The sequence below is a fragment of the Triplophysa rosa genome, linkage group LG14, assembly GCF_024868665.1.
Source record: "Triplophysa rosa linkage group LG14, Trosa_1v2, whole genome shotgun sequence".
NCBI classification, from domain to species: Eukaryota; Metazoa; Chordata; class Actinopteri; order Cypriniformes; family Nemacheilidae; genus Triplophysa; species Triplophysa rosa.
This window is the reverse complement of record NC_079903.1, coordinates 2,789,638-2,812,997: the sequence shown is the minus strand read 5'-3', so window position 1 is coordinate 2,812,997 and position 23,360 is coordinate 2,789,638.

Genomic DNA, 23,360 nt, shown 5'->3' with positions numbered 1-23,360 from the left:
GCATTGAAGACACTTGGAAGTAAACGCCCACCACTTTGATTGGATAGCAGTAGTTGGAGCCTTCTGTGAATTTGGTTCGAGACGTAATGTTAGGTTACACATTAGCACCATTCACAGTCTTTGCAGGGCACTAGTATTATCTGGAGACCTCCTGTGATTTTTTTTATTACCTCCCAACATCAGTATTTCATGTGAAGCATTTGCGGATGTGATGGCAAGGCTTTGCATATAGTTTGTATAGCCTATACTTGTATTGCGTTTAATGATATATGACCGTACCTGTCAGCATTTGAGACCCGACAAAAGATCACCGCGATCGCGGGTCTCAAATGTTATAAGAGTTTCCATGATAAATAAACAAACGGGAGACTCCCGGTAACTTATGAATATCAACCAGCACCCGAAATAATACCAAAACACTTCAAACAGCCTCCATTATTCGCAAACGGTGCATAAAACCTTGAAAAATGATATATGAGCCCGCCAAATCACAGAGATCCCGATTCGCACGGGCTTAAGATCACAGACAACCTCTGCATAGATCAAGCGATCAATAACAAAGCAATAGTGATACATAGTACACAAATGTTTTACTCACATAAGATTGCTGCGCCATTCCTATCGGATCCAATATGGACGGCACAGCACTGCTTTTTAATTTTAGTCTCTCTACAAATCCAGTGCCTTGTTCACGAAGGAATCCTCGGAGAAATGAAACGAACAAACGTTCCATGTTTCTCCCACATGAGCTGGAACGTCTTTAAAAATAAACTTTAACCCCGCATTCCTAATATCGGAATCCGAAGGAAGGTTATGCAGCAACTGTATTCTTCCACACTCTGGGATGGCACAATATTTAGCTATCTTTAACGACATGTTTGTTTATTGCTTGCCCGCTCTATGTGGTTCCGCGCCACTGGTTCTGTCATGCGCGAACCAGTGGGCGGGGCTGGAGAAGTAGTTGTTGATATTCTTTCTGTGGAGGCGGTGTTCAACTTATCAAGATAGGTGCATTCCAGAACCTGCTGTTCGCTGGGCCTGGTGTCAATAACAGATGTAATCTCAGTAACAAGGGCATTTTCAGTTCTGACACTTACATGATGTCCGCGTGAATACAATTCCCTCTTATATAACAAAAGCTCGGGTTAAAATTGTGATTTTAATTCATCGCCCCTTTAATGGCAGTGTGTTGAGTTATTTTGACGGGACAGCAAATTTACACTGTTATACAAGCTGTACACTCGCTACTTTACATTGTAGCAAGGTGTCATTTCTTCAGCATTGTTGTAACACTCCCGTTTGTCCCTAGCCTGGTTTTTTCCTGTTTTGCCCATGGACGTTCATTTGTACACGCTCCCTCATCATGACTGTTTCACCTGTTTGTTGTCATTGTCTCTGCACCTGCCTGTCATCAGAAACATTACCCGGACACTATATATACACTCACCTTGCCTTTGTTCTTCGTCATGTCTTGTTGTAAAGTTGTAACTTGTATCTATGTTCATGTTTATGCTTACCCCTGATTACCCGTGGATGTTTACCTGTTCTTCGTTTCCCGTGGATGTTTCCTATCTCTAGTTCCCTTTCTGTCGGTCTCTCGACGTTGTGTCAGGATATCAGGATAAGTTAGCAACGACAATGATAAGTAACGATAATAAAATACACTAATATTAGAGCGAAGTGTAAGTGCAAGGATACAAACAAACCGCCGGCAGCGATGCAGACAAATATACCACAGCACAAGTCCTAAAAAAACGTAGTAGTCACAAATTAATAGTAAATCCATGCTCTGTTCTCTCTCTTCTTCAACTTCAACCTTCTTCCAATGCTAAACTCTATGTGTGTGTGTATGTTAGATTAGTATGCGTCTAGTCTAGGTAATAAAGTCCTGTTCCCTTTCTGTCGGTCTCTTGACGTTGTGTCGAACCAACAGAATGGGGTTTGTCTTGAGAACCTATCATCTTCTGAGTATTTAGAAAAGGCCAATGAAAATTGGCGAATGAAATTTGCATGCCGGGCTCCTCCCCGGATGTCCGGGTATAAGAGGGAAGCCGGCGTGCTCATTCATTCACCTTTTGTTCTTCAGAGCCTACGCATCTGATGAGCTTCTCTACGATCTTGGTGATCATTCTTTCTGCTGGAATCTACGACGTGGACAGCGGACGGTCCCTTCCTGCAGTGACTCTCCCCTGGGCGTCTCGGCAGTTCCGGAGGTGTTCGAGCAAATTTCCTTTTCTAAAAGAGCAAATTTCTCCAGCGTGGCTTGTCCCGCTGTTCTCATGGGTGCAACACACTCATCGAGGAGGGGGACGGACACAATGCCTGCTTCCAGTACGCTGGGGCAGACGTTGTGGATACGTCCTGCCCGCACTGCGGGCGGTGACGATTCAGACGTTGCGTCACAGGTGGCTGTGTTCCCACGGGACTCAGCCACCACCTCGTTTGCTCCCCGTTCCGTGGCGGCAGGACTACGGCCCAGCCGTCCGCTATGGCAAGCAGAGAGGGTGAGATGAGGATTACTGTGAGCGATAATCCGCCAGCCACGGCTCACGGACCGTTCACACCTCGTTTCGCTCGTCTGACCGTTCCCCAAAAAGACGGTCCGCCGTCTTATTCCTCAATCACGTATTCGGACACGATGCGTGATGATGAGAGGTCTCTTGTAGCATCGGGGGGCGACGTACTGCCATCCGACTCCGACGATTCTTCAGGCTCCCTCCCTCGGGGGGTTGAGCCCAGGAAAAAGCGGATGTCGAGATGTCGGCCATGCTTTCCCGGGCCGCCGTGAGTGTTGGGTTGCAGTGCCCGCACTGCCTCTCCCGGCGTTCGCGGCTGGCTACATGGTGCCTCGGGTTTGAGCGCGGCTCCAAGCCGCGCCCGCCCGCCCCCAGTGCCGTGTTTACCGGAAGTGCATGAGGAACTTTGTAAGACCTGGAACGCCCCTTCCGGCACGTTTCACGTCAAACAAAGTTCTGTCACCCTCTCTTCCCTCGAGGTTGAGACAGCTGGAGGATGCGTCGGTGTCCCCCAGGTGGAGTTTGCCTCCGCGGTGCACTCGTGCCCGTAGGTTGCGGCCACCTGGGGGGGCTCGACCTAGACTCCCGTCCAAAGCATGTGGGGTCTCGGCATCTCTGGTGTCGAAAGCTTACATTGCGGCGGACCAAGCTGCCTCCTCTCTCCATGCTATGGCTCCTGCCAGGCTAGGCGTTGAGAGAGCTCCACGAGGGTAAGACCGACCCAGCGCTTATGCAGGAACTCCGCGCCGTCACCGACCTCACTCTACGGGTGACCAATGTGACCGCGGGGGCCCTGGGTCGGACAATGTCCACACTTGTGGTCCATGAGGAACTCCTCTGGCCGATACTTGCGCAGATGAGTAACGCTGAGAAGGTCCGTTTTCTCGACTTACCCATCTCGCAAGGGGGGTCTGGTTGGTGTTACTGTGGAGGGTTCTCGACAGTAAAAAGCAGTCCTCCGTGCCGCAACTCGGCCACCTCGGCCGTCGAGTCCAGTGCACTGTCTGCTTCCCAGCAGCCCTGGTCCTCTTCAACGCCCTCCAGTGACCTGGAGGAGACAGCGAAGAGGAGACCATCGCCCCATCAGCAGCCGCGGGCAGCGGCTGTCATGGGATCACCTCAGGGGGATCGAGGCTACCATTGGGCCCGACCCTAGCCACAGCGCTGGTAGGTCGGATAGGGACGGTTCCTGCCCCGTCCCTCCATCTGCTGGCCCCCTCTGGGGGGCTGGCACCCACTTACTCTCAAAAAGGAGAGTTTCCTCTCTCTCTGGGTTACCTCAGCCGCTCTCACCCTCTGCACGACGGTGAATGGCAAACTCAACGTTGCGTCATGGCAAAGCGCAATGTCGAGTATAAACACCAGCCCTCAGCACTCTCAGTCAGACAGTGCGTTGAGCTGCGCAGTCGCCAGGCAGGAAATATGGCAGAGCCGATCTCCTCCCCGGGGGGGCTCCCCCGGCAAGGAATCCGTACTGCTAGCCATCGAACCACCCTCCGCGGGGGCGATGAAGCAGATCAACCTCTAGTCCCACTGTCACAGTTCTGGGAGCCCCCAGACTGTCAGGCTGGCTGAGGAAGACGATCCGTCTCGGCTACGCGATTCAGTTTGCTACACGTCCGCCCAAGTTCCGGGACGTCCTTTTACCTCAGGCAGAGGCAGGGATGCCCCCGTACTTCTGGCGGAGGTCGCCTCCCTTCTGGTGAAGGGAGCGATCGAGCCCATCCCATTGGCCGAGGTGTTCAGCGGGTTTACAGCCCGTACTTCATTGTCCCTAAGAAAGGCGGAGGGTTGCGCCCTATCTTAGATCTGCGTGTTCTGAACAGGCACCTACACTAGCTGCCTTTCAGGATGGTCACGCAGAAGCGCATCCTGGCGTCCGTCAGGCGTCAGGACTGGTTCGTGGCAATCGACCTAGGATGCGTACTTCATGTCTCGATCCTCCCTCGACATCGGCCGTTCCGACGGTTCGTGCTCGAGGGACGGGCATATCAGTACAGGGTCCTCCCCTTCGGTCTGTCCCTGTCTCCACGAGTCTTTACGAAGGTCGTGGAAGCCGCCCTCCTTCCCCGTTGGGAAGGAGGTGTTCGGGTACTAACTATCTCGACGACTGGCTCAAGTTTGGGCACACTCTCGAGATCTGTGGTGTACACACAGGGACCTGGTGCTCTGGCACCTAGATCGGTGGGGCCACATGTCAACTGCGATAAGAGCAAGCACTCCCCGGGCAGAGCATCCTCTTTCTCGGTATGGAACTCGACTCTGTCCTCACGAGCGGCCCCGCTCACCCCCAGGGGGGGGCGCGAGGACTAGGACGCCCGGTCAGTGTTGAACTGCCTGAGATCAGACAGTCAGCGGTCCCCTGTAACAATAGGCTCCTGGGATTCATGGCATCCTCGGCGGGGGTGGCCCCCCCATCGGGTCGATGCATATACGACCGCTCCAACACTGGCGGCAGAATCAAGTTCCTTGGAGAGCTTGGCACACCGGCAGCAGGCGTTGGTCACATGCTTTTCTGCCGACACACCCTAAGGGGTGCCGTGTGCAACGGGCGAGCAGTGTCGGGGCGGTGGACGGGCTCCCGCCTGCTTTGGCATTCAACTGCCTAGAGTTGTGTGTTGTGCTACTTGCATTGAGGAACTTCCTCTCGTGCAGGGAAGCACGTGCTGGTCCGGTCGGACAGCACAGCTGCTGTGGCGTATTCTTCACTCACAGCAGCTAACATGACTCGCCCGACGCCTCCTCCTCTGGAGTCAGCAGGTGATCAGCTCCCTGCGAGCCACACACATCCTAGGCGTCCTGAACCAGACAGCCGATGTGCTCTCTCGTCAGTTGACGCCTTGCGGAGAGTGGCGACTCCCTCCCCGCGCAGCCTGCTCATTTGGGGGCAGTTTGGCCAAGCACAGGTGGTCCTGTTGCCTCCCTGAACTCCTCCCATTGTCCGCTTGGGTACTCCCTGTCCGAGGTACCCCCGGCACGGATGCCCTTGCGCACAGCTGGCCGCGGGACAAGCGGAAGTACGCTTCCCCCCAGTGAGCCTCATTGCACAGGGCCTGTGCAAGGCCAGGGAAGAGGAGCATCAAGTGGTCCTAGTTACGCCCCTTCGGCCTAACCAGTACTTGGTTCTCAGAGCTGAGGCTCTGACAACAACTCCCCCCTCGCCGCTCCCCCTGGCGGACAGCTTCCCCAGGGGAAGGGGCACGTTACGGCATCCCAGGCAAAACCTGGTCTCCATGTCTGGACAAGACGAGGAGATCCTGAGTGACCCACCCCCGGTCCGGTTGGGACGTCACTCAGGCTAGGGCTTCAGCCACTGGGCAGCTATACGCCCATAGGTGGCGCCTCTTCTCGTCCTGGTGCTCTTCTCGGTGAGAAGACCCGCGGAGTTGCTAGGTCGGGTACGGGCTGTCCCGTCCTCAAAAGAGATGGGGTAGTAACCTCTCCCCCTCCACACTGGGAATGTATGTAGCCGCTACGGCCGCTCATCATGACCCAAGTGCTGGGTAGCCTCTGGGACAGCACGACCTGGTCATTAGGTTCCTAAGGGGCGCGATAGGGTGACCACCTTATCCGCGCTCCGTACCCTCTTGCGACCTAGGTGGCGGGCCTCAAGAGGCCCCGCTCCCTTCGAGCCTCTCGGGGTTATCGCTCTTTCTCAGTCTTGATAAAGACGGTGTTCCGCATTGCGCTCACCTCCAAGAGGGTAGGCGATCTACAAGCACTCTCCATGTCCGCAGATTGCCTAGAACTCGGGGCCGGGATTCTCACGTTATCTGAGACACCGCCCCGGCGACGTGCCCAAGGTTCCCACCACTCTCCGAGAGACCAGGTGGTGAACCTGCAGGCGCTCCCCACCAGGGAGGAAGACCCAACCTATCCGTGCTTTGTCCAGTACGTGCACGGCGCCTCTACTTGGACCGCACGCAGAGCCCAGAAGCTCTGAGCAGTTATTTGTCTGTTTCAGAGGTCAGCAGGAGGGCTGTCTCCAAACAGAGGCTGGCGCACTGGATCGTGGATGCCCTCGTTAGGGCATACCGATATTTTTTCCTGCCCGTTGGGGGTGAGGCACACCCCTCGTGGCTGGCTCAGGGCGCCTCTCTGGCAGACATCTGCGGAGCTGTGCCTAACAACTCCGTGAGGTTCTAATACCTATGCGCGGAACCGGTGTCAGCCCGCATCCTGGCAAGGTGTGGGACCGGCAGCCGGTAGGGCATACGCCTGCGGAAGCCCTTCCCCCTCCGGGGGGAGCAGTGGCTATCCCGCCTCACTTCTTTCCCCTCGGGTAAAGAACAGGCATTCCATCCATCACTAAGCACCCTTCCAGGGGACAGGCTGGGCAGAGCAGCCCTGCCCCTTTAGGCCTGGGTACAGTTGAGTTATCTCCCACATAGCTCTAACCTGACCTAGTGCTCCAGACGTGGTAACCCCCCCTCCGTGGGCTGTTCCGTCTGATGTATCCTCATGAATGGTTCCCACCTTGGCAACCCATGACCTCCCCAGGTGGACTCCCACCTTGCGGTTAACTCCTGCAGTCCGCACATTCCTCCCATGAGTTCTCCCCTGATGGTGAGACTATGTGGTGTCTCCACTAAATCCTCCCTATGATTGGTAGTGGCCTCTGCAGCGTTTTTCCCCCCCAGGGGGGAATAATGCTTACCCAGTGGCCCGTACGGTGCCGGGCGGCTTCTCGCCATTTAGAGAATCAGGCCTCCGCCCGTGACGGCCGGCGTTAGGGGGCTTCCCAACTTTTTGTGGAAAGCTCTGGGTCCCCCTTCCTCTCCACTGGAAGGTCATAATTTCGCGCTAGCGTGTTCGTCTGACTCACCCAGGCCAGTCAACGTCGCTCCGCAGAGATTGTGACGCGGCTCAGTGCTGTGGCGTTTTCCATAGGAACCCCATTCTGTCGGTTCGACACAACGTCGAGAGACCGACAGAAAGGGAACGTCTTGGTTACGGATGTAACCTCGGTTCCCTGATGGAGGGAACGAGACATTGTGTCCCTCATGCCACAACACTGGCCGCCCACCCCAGCGGTCGGGGGAGGATGCTTTAGGCTCCTCAGACCAAAGGTGAATGAATGAGCACCCCGGCTTCCCTCTTATACCCGGACATCCGGGGAGGAGCCCAGCATGCAAATTTCATTCGCCAATTTTCATTGGCCTTTTCTAAATACTCAGAAGATGATAGGTTCTCAAGACAAACCCCATTCTGTCGGTTCGACACAACGTCTCGTTCCCTCCATCAGGGAACTGAGGTTACATCCGTAACCAAGACATTTTCTGTGGATGTTCCTTCGTTGTCTTATAAAGGTGATTTAAGTTACTCTGGTATTCATCATGTCTGTCATCCCTGTGAGTGAGTTAGTTGTCAAATGAAAAGATATAATAAAATATTTACAAAAATATGAGGGGTGTACTCACTTCTGTGAGATACTGTAAATAGGCTTATTTAAACTAAAAAAAATCTAAAACTAAGAAAGGTCTCAATTCCAAACGCGTCATGTGCAAATGTACAATGTAAAATTATGTTTTATTAACAAAGTTCGGGAGGAGCATGTGCGGATAAGTCATCCGGCTGGCTTTCCATGACTTACCTCACCAATAAGATAATCAACCCGGCTGGCTTTCTATAACTAATCTCACCAGTCACCCTACCAGCTTGAGAGAAAACCTTTACAAATAGAAAAGACGCCTTACCTGACTTCTCTCTACATTTTCTTAGCATCGCTAAGTTTGTAAAATCAATATTGATAGTATTGAAGTAGGAGGGTCTAGGGCGCTATCAATCATGGCTTAACGTATTCCTAATAGAAGGACAAAGGTGTTGTGCTGAAAAAGTTCAGAACAAATATGTCACATGCCCAACTAAAGGAACCACTGATCTCCAAACTAAACAATAAAGCATAAACATAGTTACATATTTGTTAAAGGAACAATACGGGGTTTTAGGAAGATCTATTGACAGAAATGCAAAATAATATACAAAACTATTTCTTCAGAGGTGTATAAATACCTTACATAATGAACTGTTATGTTTCTAATACCTTAGAACATGCTGTTTATATCTACATACAGAGCGGGCCTACATACATTGAATTCGCCGCCATGTTTTGCACAGCAGCCCTAAACGGACAAACAACTCTACAATGTGCGTTTCCTCTCCCCTGCAGTATAGTGGTGAAACGGATCGCGGATGATCTGTATGGATCGTACTCTATGCATGTGACCCGCAGATTAAATGTAAGTTTATTAATCATTGAGTAAGAGAGTAAAATGCGCTCTCTCTACAGTTTTAGCGGCAACGCGCTCTCTCCCTCTCTCCAGTATCTGGACGAGTACAATATTAAAGTGGTTCAAGATAAACAATGACTCCCAAAACTGCTCCGTCACACAGCTAATATTAAAACAAAAACAACAACATATCTTGGTTCTAATAAACAGAAGAACCAATGTTACTCACATACTTTTACATAATTTTAAGACGATCTTTCTCTCCAACGACTCTCTGCTGGAAAGTATCTCCATAGATATCTATGAGTATCTCTGCTAAAAGCCTTAGTACTGCGGGTCCTAACGCATCTCTGCTGGAAAGACTTTATAATATTAACGCAGGTCCTAGCTCCTGCCTGACTTTTATCCTTCTTTTTATACTTAAAATCCGCAAACCTTTTATTTTATTTAATAAATAAGACATCGCACTTTCTACAGTCTTTTTAATGCCCGCACGATCTCTTCCCTGCGTCAACATGAGAACGACATCTTTTTGTACTATGGTGGTGTAGTATGTTCGTGTAGGGTAAGAAGGAAGAGGTCGGGGTCGGGTTGACTACTGCAGAAGAAATGTTTTTATTGTCACACACGTTACTTGGATGACGGCGCTACACGCCTCTGTTCACAGTCTCAGTCTTTAACCGGAGCTGACGATCCTCTCGTAAAGCACTCCTCCTCTCGAGCTCTCTCTTTCTCTCGCTCTCTCTGCAGTAGTCCCTGCTGGTTCTCACACACCCGGCTTCTGTCTCCGAGCTGCTTTTATTCGTCCCCACACCTATTACTGGAATAGAGGACAGGTGTTCATCATTTGCACTTCCCACCCCATTTACTCACCACTCTTCTCTCAGCCTTCTCTCCCCCTGCAGAGCTCGCTAAATCACGCCCCCCTTGCCACAGGTGGCCACCGTCGTGTTTGGACTGAGAGATTCGTTGCAAATCTATAATACAACACTAGTGGCTGCTCTAAATCAAAAACTGCGCCTTTAATTCTCGACAAGAGCTTTTGTAGAAGTATGACAGAAATAAAGTGAAAGTCACCACTTTAATATGTGAAGAAGTATGTGTAGCATAATATGTGAAGAAGTTAATGATATTTGTGTTTGATTCTCTTCTGGTGAGATCTTGACAGACTGATGTGTTCATCTATTTACAGTTGATGTTCATCTAAGACTGTTTGACTTTAAGTCAGTTGTAGTGTTTTTTTTTTCTATTCTTCTTTGGTTTGTTCAGTGATTTTGTTTATTAACATCAGGTGTTTATCATTAATGACTTAATCATCAGATGATTTATCATTTGACGCCAGTCAACGTTGGATTTTGACGTCAATCAGATTTTCATTTCAAACTAAAACCCAGCGTCACCCCAGTGTGGTTAATGTTTTAGTCCAACGTCCTTCTGATATTAAACTTACGAACTACATGGAAAACTATAACAAAAAGTAAAAATGTCATTACTATGTAGACAAAAATGACTAATCTTAATGCTAAACATATACAAAACATAAAATGACCAAAGTAAATTAGTCAGCACAGTGGCGTTAAAGATTTAAAAATAATTACATGAAAAAAAGTCCTCCTGTTATTTTGGATAACGTTTATCAGCTTTTTCCTTCTTTTCATACGTTTTTTCCAAGGCTGGCGGTTCACAGAGAGTTGAACTCATAAAGTTAGCTAAAACAAACTCCCCCTGTTTAGAACGCTTTGATTGGTCAGTTTTACTATCACCCAAAGACCTCTAGAGGTCTCTAGACCTCTACATCATATGGGAGAGCGGAGTAGAACGTAACGCTTTTTGGTTGTAGCTCAATCACTCAAAAAATATTTGAGCTTGATTAATTAGATTTTTACCCAAGAAACATAGACGTCTCTGCTACAAATGAACACTTAAAGTTTGTTTCTAGAATGACACGTTCTCGTACAATTACAGCAAAAGTGACAGAAGTGCAAATGTTTCAACTTACCCCATGGGTGTGGTGTAACAGACAGAGGGTTAGTTGTAACGCATGCTAAAAAAGTCTGTTTAAACACAAATAACTCAGTATTATTCTGTCTATAAACTAGAGGTGGATATTGTCTGTACATTTGCTTATAATAGACAGATATATCATCCAGCCATCCCTCATCTAACCATCCTTCTATTATACGTCAATACATATAAGATATATTTGAAAATGCTGCATAAGACAAAAAAAATACTCTAGCTAATATTGTTATTTCAGTTATGATTTCGATTAATGGAATTTACAATGTTTTAATGTTATTGTGCTGTATACATTTTCACTCATTGGGATTAATTGCACATACATACGGAAATTTAGGGCTGTGCAAAGACCTTAACGCAGCCAAATGAGAAATCTGAAAAAAAATGATGCAGAAATTTATTCTTTATTTATTCTTCATTGCTGCCAAAACACTCTATATGAAAATACATCAAACGTTTATAAAAATACACAGATGATTGTCATCTGGCAATGAGAGAAATTACACTGTAAAAAGGTGTTAATTAGATGGCATTTTAAAATCAGCAGTTCACAATAACAAGTTTATCACAAATCCAATGTGCATTAAAAAACATGATCCTAGGATAAAGTGTTCAAGTGACGATTTTATCAATTGGCTTGAACTGGCCACATGCCACTTCATATAGCTGATCCTTAGATATAAACCTGTTTCTACACCCTGATTTTCACAAATAAATAAATTGTCTGATCCGATTGAAGTAGCTGAAATACTCTGTGATTTAAGTTAAACTGGTTCTAACCTGCTGTTTTTTTCTCTCTGGTTAAACTTCCTTTGTTTAACTCTGATCAATATTCCCTCATTTCTTGAATTTAGCATTTTCCCTTCTCATTTTTAAGAACATGTTTCATACTTTCTGCCCCGTTTATCTCTCTAACCCCCACCCCCTTTCTTTCTCCGTCGTGTTTGATTCCTTGGTTTCTTTTGAAAAGTGAGGACACAATGGGTGCTTTCTCAGACGATTTCTCTCTCCATTTAAAACCCTGGGAACATTGCACGGTCCCCACAGCCTCATCTTAAAGGGCCAGAAAGCCCTCCATACCAAGCAACCTGAGAACGTAAACAGAAAACAGTTCGTTGAGTTTTGGGGAAAATATCGAATCAGTTATTCATGAAGGGTGTGTGAATCCCGCCTTCCAGCTATCTCTATTCTTTCACCCAAAAGAACGTCACCAACATGTATCCCGTCAGTCCTGTATGAACACGTTGGGCTATCTTACCTGCAGATATAGCCATGACAGTGACATAACAAAACAAAACAAAAAAAATAAAATAAAGGTAGGCCTATACACGCAAAGATAGAGGTTCCAAAACATGTTGTGTCTGTTGCACTTTTATGTGTTATTTAAATGTTTGTATGCGTTTATTCTAAACAGTTGGTTGTGAAGTCTATTCATGCTTGAAGTGACATTTGACATTTACTGCAAATAGTTTATATTGTTTATAAATAATTCAAAACATGTTTTTACGCATTCACAAAAAATGAACAAATCTTCCGCAGCCCGTTAAAGCTCAGCAAATCGATGCTATATCACTCATCAAAGGAGTTTACATTTAAATACGTGAACATTCGTGTGTGTCTGCACTTTTCAAAATCTTCACGTTTAGGTAAAGGGAGTGCTGAGAGGGAGGGCGCGCAGGGGGAGAACAGAGAGAGAGAGTTGGAAAAGTTTTGCGGAGGAATGCGAGTTTGTCTGAAGGGGGATGAAGACGTCCTGTTGGGAGACTTTTGGAGGCATAAGGAAATTCTGACATAAAATTACGAGTCGTGATTCCAAAAACTGCATATTTTTGGGAACATCTGGAGAGCTGTAAAGTTTTTACTTCAGGTATCTTGAAAATAAACAACAAAAAGCGATTAATAAATCCTTAAAAGAAGAAACAATGCATTGTTTACTTTGCATCTCCGACGCTGCATTATAGCTGTCAACAAATGACAATTTGGTTGAGAACTTGACACATTGAGTATAACATCACGCTGTGGATTTTGCGAACCTGGATTTTCTTTTTCTCGGAGTTTATTAAGGGAACTGACTGTGGAAAGTTAAAGCTCTACTCTCGTAAACGCTACAGCGATGAGATGACGCGATCTATGTTCACAGGCACTTACTCACACAAGACACCGACGCCGAACTGCAGCGACCCGAAACCAGACAAAACAATGTCTGGACTTCATTTGTTAACTTTGTCGCTCATGATACTGATTTGCATTGGCTCCGCGGAACATGCGCCAGGTAAGAGATCTACGATTAAAAATGACTTATAGGCATTTATTGAGGTATAATTGAGGTAAACGGATCAACGTAGTGACAATATACACCATGACCTGCACAGGATATGCACACAATTTAAAACAAAATGTCAAAATCCCAAAAGGTATGCACACAATTTCAATCTCTCTTGATAAAACATACCATAGCAAATGTCATTTGTTTGAATGTACATTACCATACACACACTTCTCAAGTATAATCTAGTTTATTTAAAATTGTAATATATATATATATATACAGTATATACATCAATGAAAATAGAAACGAAGTTGTGAAATATGAGTAGAAGACGGCCATGTAGTTAAAGTGAACTATACACTTGTGGTTATTCTGCCTGAACACTTGTGTGAATTGTAGGTGGAATTCACTTTAAGTATCCATTAAAAATCACCATCTTGAGTAAAATCACCATAAAATTGGCTCAGCCGAAAGATTTTAGGTCCAAAGGGAAAAAACAGATCCCCTTGTATCTTTCAATATATCCTAAGGGCGTCTAAGCTATTTCCACAAACAGTTGTGGGGTGGTCGTGGCCTAATGGTTAGAGAGTCGGACTTGTGCCCAGAAGGTTGCTGATTCGATTCTCAGGGCCGGTGGGTAATGACTGGGGTGCCCTTGAGCAAGGCACCTTACCCCTACTTGCTCCCTGGGTGTACTTGTGTTCACTACTCACTGGATGGGATAAATGCAGAGGTCACATTTCAGGTATGGGTCACGATATCTGACAAATAGTTCAGTTGCACTTTAAAACAGTACAAAGGGAAATCAATCAGTCGGATTAAACTAATCCACATCATTTGAGTGACACAAGCCAAATTTTCTGAATGTTGCATTTACTGTGTGATGGACAGGCTGAACTGAAGTCATTATGCTTACATACACTGGTTGTAAACTTGTTGCCAGATTTGCTCTCGGTTCATATAGATTTAGAAATTGTAGGGGCGGTTTCCCGGATAGGGATTAATTTAAACCTGGACTAGGCATTAATTTAATTAGGGCATTTAATTAGTTTTTACAAACATGCCTTACAAAGAACATTACTTGTGTGCATTTTAAGACAACACAATGGCACTGATGATAAGATATTTAAGATAAGTCAGTGCAAATGGTTTAAGGTTTGCACAGCTCTAACAATGAATTTAGTCTAGGACTAGTATTAATCCCTGTCTGGGAAATTGCCCCTCAGATTTTACCAGACATGGGCATTGAGAGAGAATGCTTGAAATTGTGAGACAGAGGCCCTGCTGAATCAAATAATGGAATTGATGGACTGAGTTTGGGGCAAAGGAATAACAAGTTGTCAGTGGAGAATAAGATGGGTAGAGAAGCGAAAAGAAAGCATGTGTTGCATAAGACCAAGGCGAAAATGAAAGGGGATGTGTGATGGCTGAATATATAAAAGAGTTTATGCTTTCTTTTGTATAGACTGCACAATTCCATATTCCTGTCGTTGTTTTGTTTTCAGCTAAAAATATGCAAACATCCTTGAAACAAGATAAATCTACTTGAGATTTTTTTGATACAAAACTATACAGTATATTTATATAGTTATATTTAAATATCAAGTTCTAATATATTTTGAACATAGTTCTCTCTAGTAAATAGTTTTGCATGTTACCCCATTGGTAAATGATTAGAATTTATTCATTGCAAATTATTACAAATTATTATCAGATGTCTCACAATATACTGGTATTGTCACGGTTGTGGAGGAAGAACCCAATTGCAGGCAGCGGGGATGAAGGGGTTAACACAAACTTTTATTAAATAAAGAAACACAAAACAAAAGACCCACAATGGGGTAATGAAGACAGAACTAAATATAAAAACAGAAACAAAAATACTTCCCACGAGGGGGCAAAAACAGCAGGACAAAGTAACGAAAAACTAACACGACCAAACGTCAAAACACAATGCAGGACCGGACGAGACAAGGAGCACAAGGTACAGGTACACATACATACACAATCCACGAGCACAGGACAAAGAAACATGAGGGCATTTTAAAGGCAAGACAAATGAGGGATAATGACACAGGGCAGGTGGGAAACATTAGACACGGCAGGGAAGCAATACACGAGAGGGGCGGGGCCAATGACAAGACACGAGAAAGCACATGAGATGTGAAAACTTAAACAACCCATGGCTTTCTCACATAAAACCTAAGGGCTCTGTCCCGATCCTGCCACATGACTAGAAGTTCAGAAACAAGAAGGCAGAACCGTGACAGGTATTGTCAGTAATTGTGATATTAATAACAGCAATTATTGATATCGGCTTAATACTACACAAATGATATTTTTTTTAAATAATCCAGTGACAGTATTTGGTTAAAATCAACATAAAAGGTGCCGGTTTTGCACCTGTTTAACATGCAACTCTCTCCTCATACACTGATTTACACTCTAGACATAAAGATGGTTGACTAGCCAATCTCAGTCCATCATCAAAGACAATATGTTTAATGGAACTAGCAAAGCTAAGCCATAATAGACATAGAAAGAAGAAACCAGCCATGAGCATTTAGTGAGCGTCATTTTACACATCAAATTAGGACGGTCTGTGTTCTCTAAAATACTCTATAAAAACTGCTGGGTTAAAATTGACCCCACAGGTAACACAATGATGCTTACTATAGCACTGACCCCTTGTTGGGTTATTTTAACCCAATGCATTAGGTAGCAAGTTTTACCCAATCAATTGGGTTTTTAGGTTATTTTTGCCAAAATGTTGTTAACCATCCATTTATTATTTTATTGGTGTATAAACAAATGAAGCACAACATAGAAATATCTCTGAAATGATTTATTTCCAGTACAAGTAAGAGTTTTGGTTTGAGTTATTAATGTACTTCTTTGTATCATAAAGTTACTTGCAATTAAGTATCAATTTTCAAGAATCAAATAAATAAACAAAGGCTGTTAGTAATCTTCCTGTTAGTAATCTTCCTGGTCAGGGCTCATCTGACAGCTTTTGACAAAACCACTCTTAAATTATAAAAGAGAATCATCTGAAGCACAAATTATATCTGCTTTAAAACTAAACAACATGCCTCAGATACCTCTGTGGCTGCTACAGAGCTTGTTATCGAACCCATGCCAACAAAGGAATTTAAAAAATCAATTCTTCAGGCAGAAGGGAGTGAGTGAAGCCAATGGAAACTGAATCACCATGGCCAGACTAGTGTTGGACAGAGAGCAGATTTGCAGGCATGCAGTCTTATTCAAATCCTAAACATCTTGGAAGTGTTGGTGGTATTTTTAAATGCCTCCCTGAATATGTCCTTCATAAAGCTACCTACCAACTTTGCAAAGAAATGAAATCATGCGGTGTACTGACAATTTTTTTAACTAGCGTGTTGATGTTACGGAACCATCTATATCGTCAGCAACAGACCAATCACCGAAGCTGTGTCCGAATTCACCTCCTTTCTACTATATCGTCGCTGTCGGGCGGAAACCTCCTATTTCCAAATTTGGTCAATTTCATATTTTTTCACAAATCAATGCTATTGGTCAGTCCCCATGTGGGTCTGTTATTTTTACAAATTATTAACCAATCTAAAGTTTTGAGAGTGTTGAATAGCTTGAGAGCAAATCTCTTAACTCCATTGGACACTTCAACTGTCTGAGAAGTCTCGTAACTCCACCTCTTCTTCACTCCGCGGGAGCCTCTCGGCATTATGTCTCCTGATTGAAAGTTTTTTAGACAATAACGAGTGAAAATAGTTAGGTTAGATACATTTGAGTAGGCCTGTTTTGTTAAAAATCGATAGCTGTAATGCTTTGGTGCAGAAGGAAGCCTGTGAGCCACGAAGGTAAATTTGCAAGCAGATTCGGCTAATTTCCGCCTATTAGACAGCCTAGTCAGCTCATCGTTTTTTGTATTACATCACTTGTAGTTCTTAATCCTTAAAAATAGAGTTTAGGAAGATGTATGTAACCACGGTCGTTAGCTTTGGTTAACTATTGAAGCCTTTTCTCTTGTCAAGAGGCTCAACGCGACTGCCGACTTTATTTGCGTGCAGATTAATTTCCGCCTATATTAGACAGCCTGTTTAATGTTTTATTTTGGTATTGCATCACTCATAGCTCTAACGTTTAAAATAGAGTTTAGGAAGATGTATGTAACCACAATCATTAGCTTTCATTAGCTCTTAAAGCCTCGTCTCTTGTCAAAAGACTCTCCCTGCTCCCAAGTCATATACCTTGTATCTCCGATTAAATATGGTTTTGGGGAAATGTTGTGTTAATGTTGGTACACAACAGTATATGATAGCAATATAAGGTATAATACCAACTTTACCGATACAATGTTTAATAACTCAAAAAATATGCATTTTTTTAAATTTCCTGAAAAATAATGCACTGTAAAAAATGATTCTGTGTCGTAGTAGATTTCATGAAATTAATTGAGTAAACTTGACTTAATACAATTGTGTCCTTGTTTCTTTTAACCAAAATTTAAGTTAAAATGATAGAAATATCTTGGAATTCTAAATGCACAAATAATTGAGTGAATTCAACTTAATTTTATCATGTTCAACCCAACTTAATTTTATCATGTTCAACCCACTTAAAATTGGATAAAGGATCTTTATTTAATTATTTTGTGGTGGAACTACATGAATTATTTAAATTAATTTCCCTAACTGAGCAGTGAATTTAGAGTTCCCAGCATGCTCTGCATGCGACAGCATTAGGTCATTTTTGTGAAAAAGTGCTATTTTATGTGCTTTAGAATAAAATTAAAGACTTGATAGTGTTTATTGTTCAGTTGTCTTTAAGATTTATAAGATATTCTGTTTGTATTTCTGAGTTTCGTGGTTACCATCTTTCAGAAGAGTGGTGCTTGTGCTTAGGTTGTGGGAGAGCTCAAGCTGTTTGTTTTTTCACACAGTGAATAGTAATGCTGCTAATGTCAGTACTGAGTCAACTCTCAGTTTACTTGTACATCATATATGTTATAAACAATAATAAATGTTAAACTGAAGTTAAAAAAGATCAAGAAGTTATCTCCAATGCTCAAATTAGTATTTCTTCTTGATTTTTTTAAGTTTATCATTTGGATTTTTTGGATTTGGATTCAATTTATTGTCATTGCACATGTACAAGGCAACGAAATGTGACCTCTGCATTTAACCCATCCAGAGAGTAGTGAACACACGTACCCTCGGAGCAGTGGGCAGCTATCACTACAGCACCCGGGGAGCAAGTAGGGATAAGGTGCCTTGCTCAAGGGCACCTCAGTTGTTACCCGCCGGCCCTGGGAATCGAACCGGCAACCTTCTGGTCATGAGTCCGACTCTCTAACCATTAGGCCACAACTGCCCATCATGTGACGTGCTTAAATATTTTAGGTAATTTTACTTGATTTATTTGTGGAATATTGTGTTAAAAATATGCTTTAAAATACTTAAAAATATTTTGTGTAATACTGTTACCTTAATTTTTTTAAGTAAATAGCTGTGTCACTTTTTCCAGTGTGGTTTTGGAGATGAGAGGATTCCGCCCGACAGCGACGATATATTGCACTACAGTATAATGGGTGTCCGCCATTTTGTAGCGTTGTCTGAATTCTGAATGAATTCCCTACATTCGTTCACCAAAATGTATTTTGAATATACGTCTCACTCGCTCTCTCACTATTTCCCATAACAAAACGCAATTCTAAGCCATTATAAAATACCCCAATTTAATAACGGCTGACCGCAAATTCAAATTTACATAGCCTAAATATCACTTTATTTACTTTATTTTATGGAACCTTACTACACATATGGTATAACCGTTTTATAAAAGCAATAAGCCCCGCGAAGCAGGTGCCACAACGCCCTTAGCTGTTATAAAATGCACTGTAACCCACTGCTTCTTGGGGCTTATTGCTTTATCAACCACCTCATTCGAACCAGCTGGAGGACCGTTAAGGGGTCATAAGATGACATTTTCACTTTTTTAGCTTTTAAAGCATTTAAATATTGCATTGGGCATCTGCCAGCTCAGAAAATAAAACATGCAGCCAGTTTGTTATGGTCTGTCTGAGTCTTAAAATGTATCATCCATTGAGCTGTTGTAGACTGCGTTTGCTACATAGGATGGGGGTTATTTACCCAAAAATGACCACCTCTGAGTCTCCTTGCATGGCTGTAGACCGTCCCTCCAGTGGCGTAGCGTCTGGGTATGCAGGGTATGCAGGTGCATATGGGGCCGTGGAATTGAGGGGCCGCATCCAAGTTTTATTCATGGCTGTACAATACTGTAAAAAAAATGTCTAGATGACTGATCTCAGATCTGGTCTACCCATGGGCAAATGTGAGTGAATCCTTTAGAGCAGGGGTCTCAAACTCAATTTACCTGGGGGCCGCTGGAGGTAGAGTCTGGGTCAGGCTGGGCCGCATTAAGTGCTGCTTCATTCTCTTTGCTTGCTTTCTTGAATAAATCTTGTTGCCTCAATAGACATTTTTTAAGATTGGCGACCCGGTTCTTTCTCTCATCTCCCTGGTATTTTGTATACTCCTCAGCATGTCTAGTTGAGTAATGACGTCTGACGTTGTATTCCTTATACACCGTAACTTTCTCTGTGCATATGAGACACGTAGGGGTGCCCCTGTGCTCGACAAAAAAATATTCCGTCTCCCACTTTTCCTGAAATTGCCTGTGCTCGTCGACCAACCTTTCTCTTCACAGCACGTTTTGAGAGAGACATGACTGGAACTGGGTGATACTATATATTTTCCGTCCACTTGGTGTCACTCCGGAACACGTTTCAACCAAGTGACTAACGTTGATACTTCAGTCATACAGAAAGTGAAAGTAAAAAAAAAACTGACGGAGTTTTCTAACGCTGCATTAACAGCGTTTTTATGCTAAAAAAGGTGATATAAGTGATAGAAAAAGTAAGTGATAAAAAAATAAAAATTAAAGCGTGGCAAGACTCAGCAAAAAGTTGCGTTTGAGAACAACGTGCGGGCCGCACTAACACTAAACTTTGATGTCAAGTAGGGGGCCACAAAATATCATCCCTCGGGCCTCAATTGGCCCCCGGGCCGCGAGTTTGAGACCCCTGCTTTAGAGTGTAGAAACGATGCTACGTTCTAGGGCTGTAACAACTAATCAATAATAATCGCTTAACGGATTTCATTATCGATTAATTGGTCACTTGCAAGCTGTGCAGTTATAAAGTCTTGTTCCCTTTTAAAGTCTCTCCGTGCATGCGACAAGTTGCGTAGTTTTAAAGGCAGATGTGTTTATCCGTGCAGCACGAGTTGTGCAGTTTAAATTCAAACGTGTCTCTCCCATGCGTCTCTCCGTGTATGGAAATCCAGGAGGGTCAAAAACGCGCGAATTTTAACACGTCAACAACGGGTCGAGAACGCGTTGTTTGCACGTAGATCACGTGTTGTTTGTGCGTAGAATACGTGTAGTTTACGCGTTAAAAAGCTGAGCGGTAGGGTTAAACCATTACTGTAGGCCTAGGGGGTTGCCTTCCATTTCTAGACTCTTTGCTATCACAATGCATGTAACATGCGAAAGATCCACTTATCTATTTGTGCTTGATGGCCAGTTAAAGTCCTCAACAAGCTATTAGATATAGATATTTAATAATCTTATTTATTATCTATCACTGAGATTTATCATAGATTTATCATCTATCTATCACTTAAAAGATACTATCATATATCAGCTTGAGTGGCCTAGGGGTTAAAGATGCCGCCTCATCCGCCTTCCTATTTGGAATCTGGACCAAAGCAGGTTTGAAGCTCGCTCGTCGCAGAGCGAAATTAACTAGTAAAGAAAGTTGTTTTAGAAAACCTCTAGCCACAGTATTAAGCCCTGTCCATAGATATATAAGTTTATATTTTGTTAACTTTATTAATCATTATATTTATTCATGTTGAATAATTTGTAGCATTTATTGGAAATATTAGGTTTCACACCCCACCCCGGACCTCACTAATTTTCAAACCTTGGCTATGGCCATGAGTCTGTGGTATACTCAACTCAACTCAACTTTATTTATATAGCGCTTTTACAATTTTCATTGTTACAAAGCAGCTGTACATGAGACACATTGACTACAAGCAAAACAATCAAAGTTGTACCTGCACAAACAAGAAAAGGTTGAAAACACAGAAGACAGACACACGCACACACAAAACACTCCACACACACAACACGCACACGCACACGCACCAACACACACAGACACAGACACACACACACACACACACACACACACGTACGTACACAGACAAGTATGCACACACACACACGCTCAGTGAGAGCACACATTTAGGATAAAGGAGAGAGAAGCACAGGTCAAATATAGCAGATAATAAATTCCTATATGCAATATTAATTAAGTAAAACTTTAAGATTCTAAAGCAGCCCCCCCGGTCAGGCAGATAGTGCAAAAACAGTATGCAAACGGTGGCGAGGAACCCAAAACTCTAATCGAGAAAAAAAACCTCAGGAGAACCCAGGCCCAACCAGGGGATTCCAGTTCCCCTCTGGCAAAAGCTGCTGCCTCTGCACAAGCTCCAGAGAACTTGCACAACAAGGCTAAATAAAATAAATAAACTTAATAATAAAATAAATTGTAGTTTAAGATTATCATTAATAATCTAATAGCATTTGAGTATACTGTATAGTATACTGTATCATAGTATACTGTATGAATATTTTGTTTTACACATTCTTGATAAGAAAATCAAGCACATATAGGCTGTTTCGCCGGATAACAATAAAGCCGACAACGGAGAAAATGTGCTACTCTCCGTTACAACTCCCGGTAAAAACAGTCGGATTGTACAAGAATATGTTTTTCACCTGTTATTTATCAGCTCCAGCAACACAGGGCTAGTGACCCTGTACGAAAGTATAGCTTTTGCTCCGATCGAAAGGGGTTCTTCTCCTTTTCCCATTACTAATCAGAGTGGAAAGGCATTTGTTTTCAGCACAAATAAAGAAAACGTTCCGAAAGTGGAAATAAAACACCTCACGGGTAATAAATAATGAATCGTTTATCTGGTAGGGTAGAGAGGGCTTTAACTATCCCAATAATGTGGCATTCATTTAATAAATATGATAATTTACACTCAAAATGTTATTATTGCATGCTGTTTTATAATGTACTACAATACTGAGGTGCAAATATATGCTACTGTAGGCCTATGTATATATATATATATACATATATATATATATATAAATACAGTATGCCAAGGGGTTGCCTGCTGCCGCTCACAGATTTGGATAGTGGTTTTATGAAATTTTTAGTTTAACAGATAAAATAATTGTAATTTCATATTAAAATTAACCAATGAATCATTTAAAATCATTTAAATAAATTAAATGTGAAAAATTGGATGTAAGTGCAAATAAAGTCTAGAAGAAGAAAGAGGAGAGCCTGGAAGCATGGCCTAGTGGCCTGAACCCCAAAGCTCAAGTAAAAAGGAAGAGAATGAAGTAAGGGCAGAACTCAAGAGCAGAGCTCAAGGAGAACAGCCCAGAGGAGAAGAGCCAGATAGAGCAGAGAGAGCAGCTTCCAGTGAGAAGAAGAGACAGCTCATATCTTATCCCTTTTAAAAGATTCAATTTAAATCGAATATGGCCCAAAACACACAATATTTTGTAATTATTTTCCTGTGGAGTCCTTCAGGTCACTGGGTTCCACCATCTCACTTGAACAGATTTTGCCAAGTAAGAGATGTTGTTATGGCAACATTGTTGACAACATTTTTGTAGAAAAAGTCTACACCCACTCCAAACTCTAACCATAACCATATCCCTTAAATCAGAGGGAAATGATAAATGAATAATAAGGGTGCAGAGGCACAAAGCCTTGGCTAGCTTAATCTTAACATGAAGTGTAACTAATCCCTCAAATCTGATTGGTTGATTGAAATGTTGTCACAGGGTCAACATCTCTCACTTGGTGAAATCAGGAAAGTCCCACCATCTCACAGGACCTGGAGTTAGAGACTTGGCCACCCTGGCCACAATCCTTTTGAACTGTTGCCCTCTAGCCAATGCTTCAAATGGAGTACACAAACATTTAGGCTCAAAAGTATATCGTCGCTGTCGGGTGGAATCCTCGTATCTCCAAAACCATTATTTTTCAGGAAGTTAAAAAAACTGCATATTTTTTGAGTTATTAAACATTGTATCGTTAAAGTTGGTATTATACCTTATATTGCTATCATATACTGTTGTGTACCAACATTAACACAACATTTCCCCAAAACCATGTTTAATTGGAGATACAAGGTTTATAACTTGGGAGCA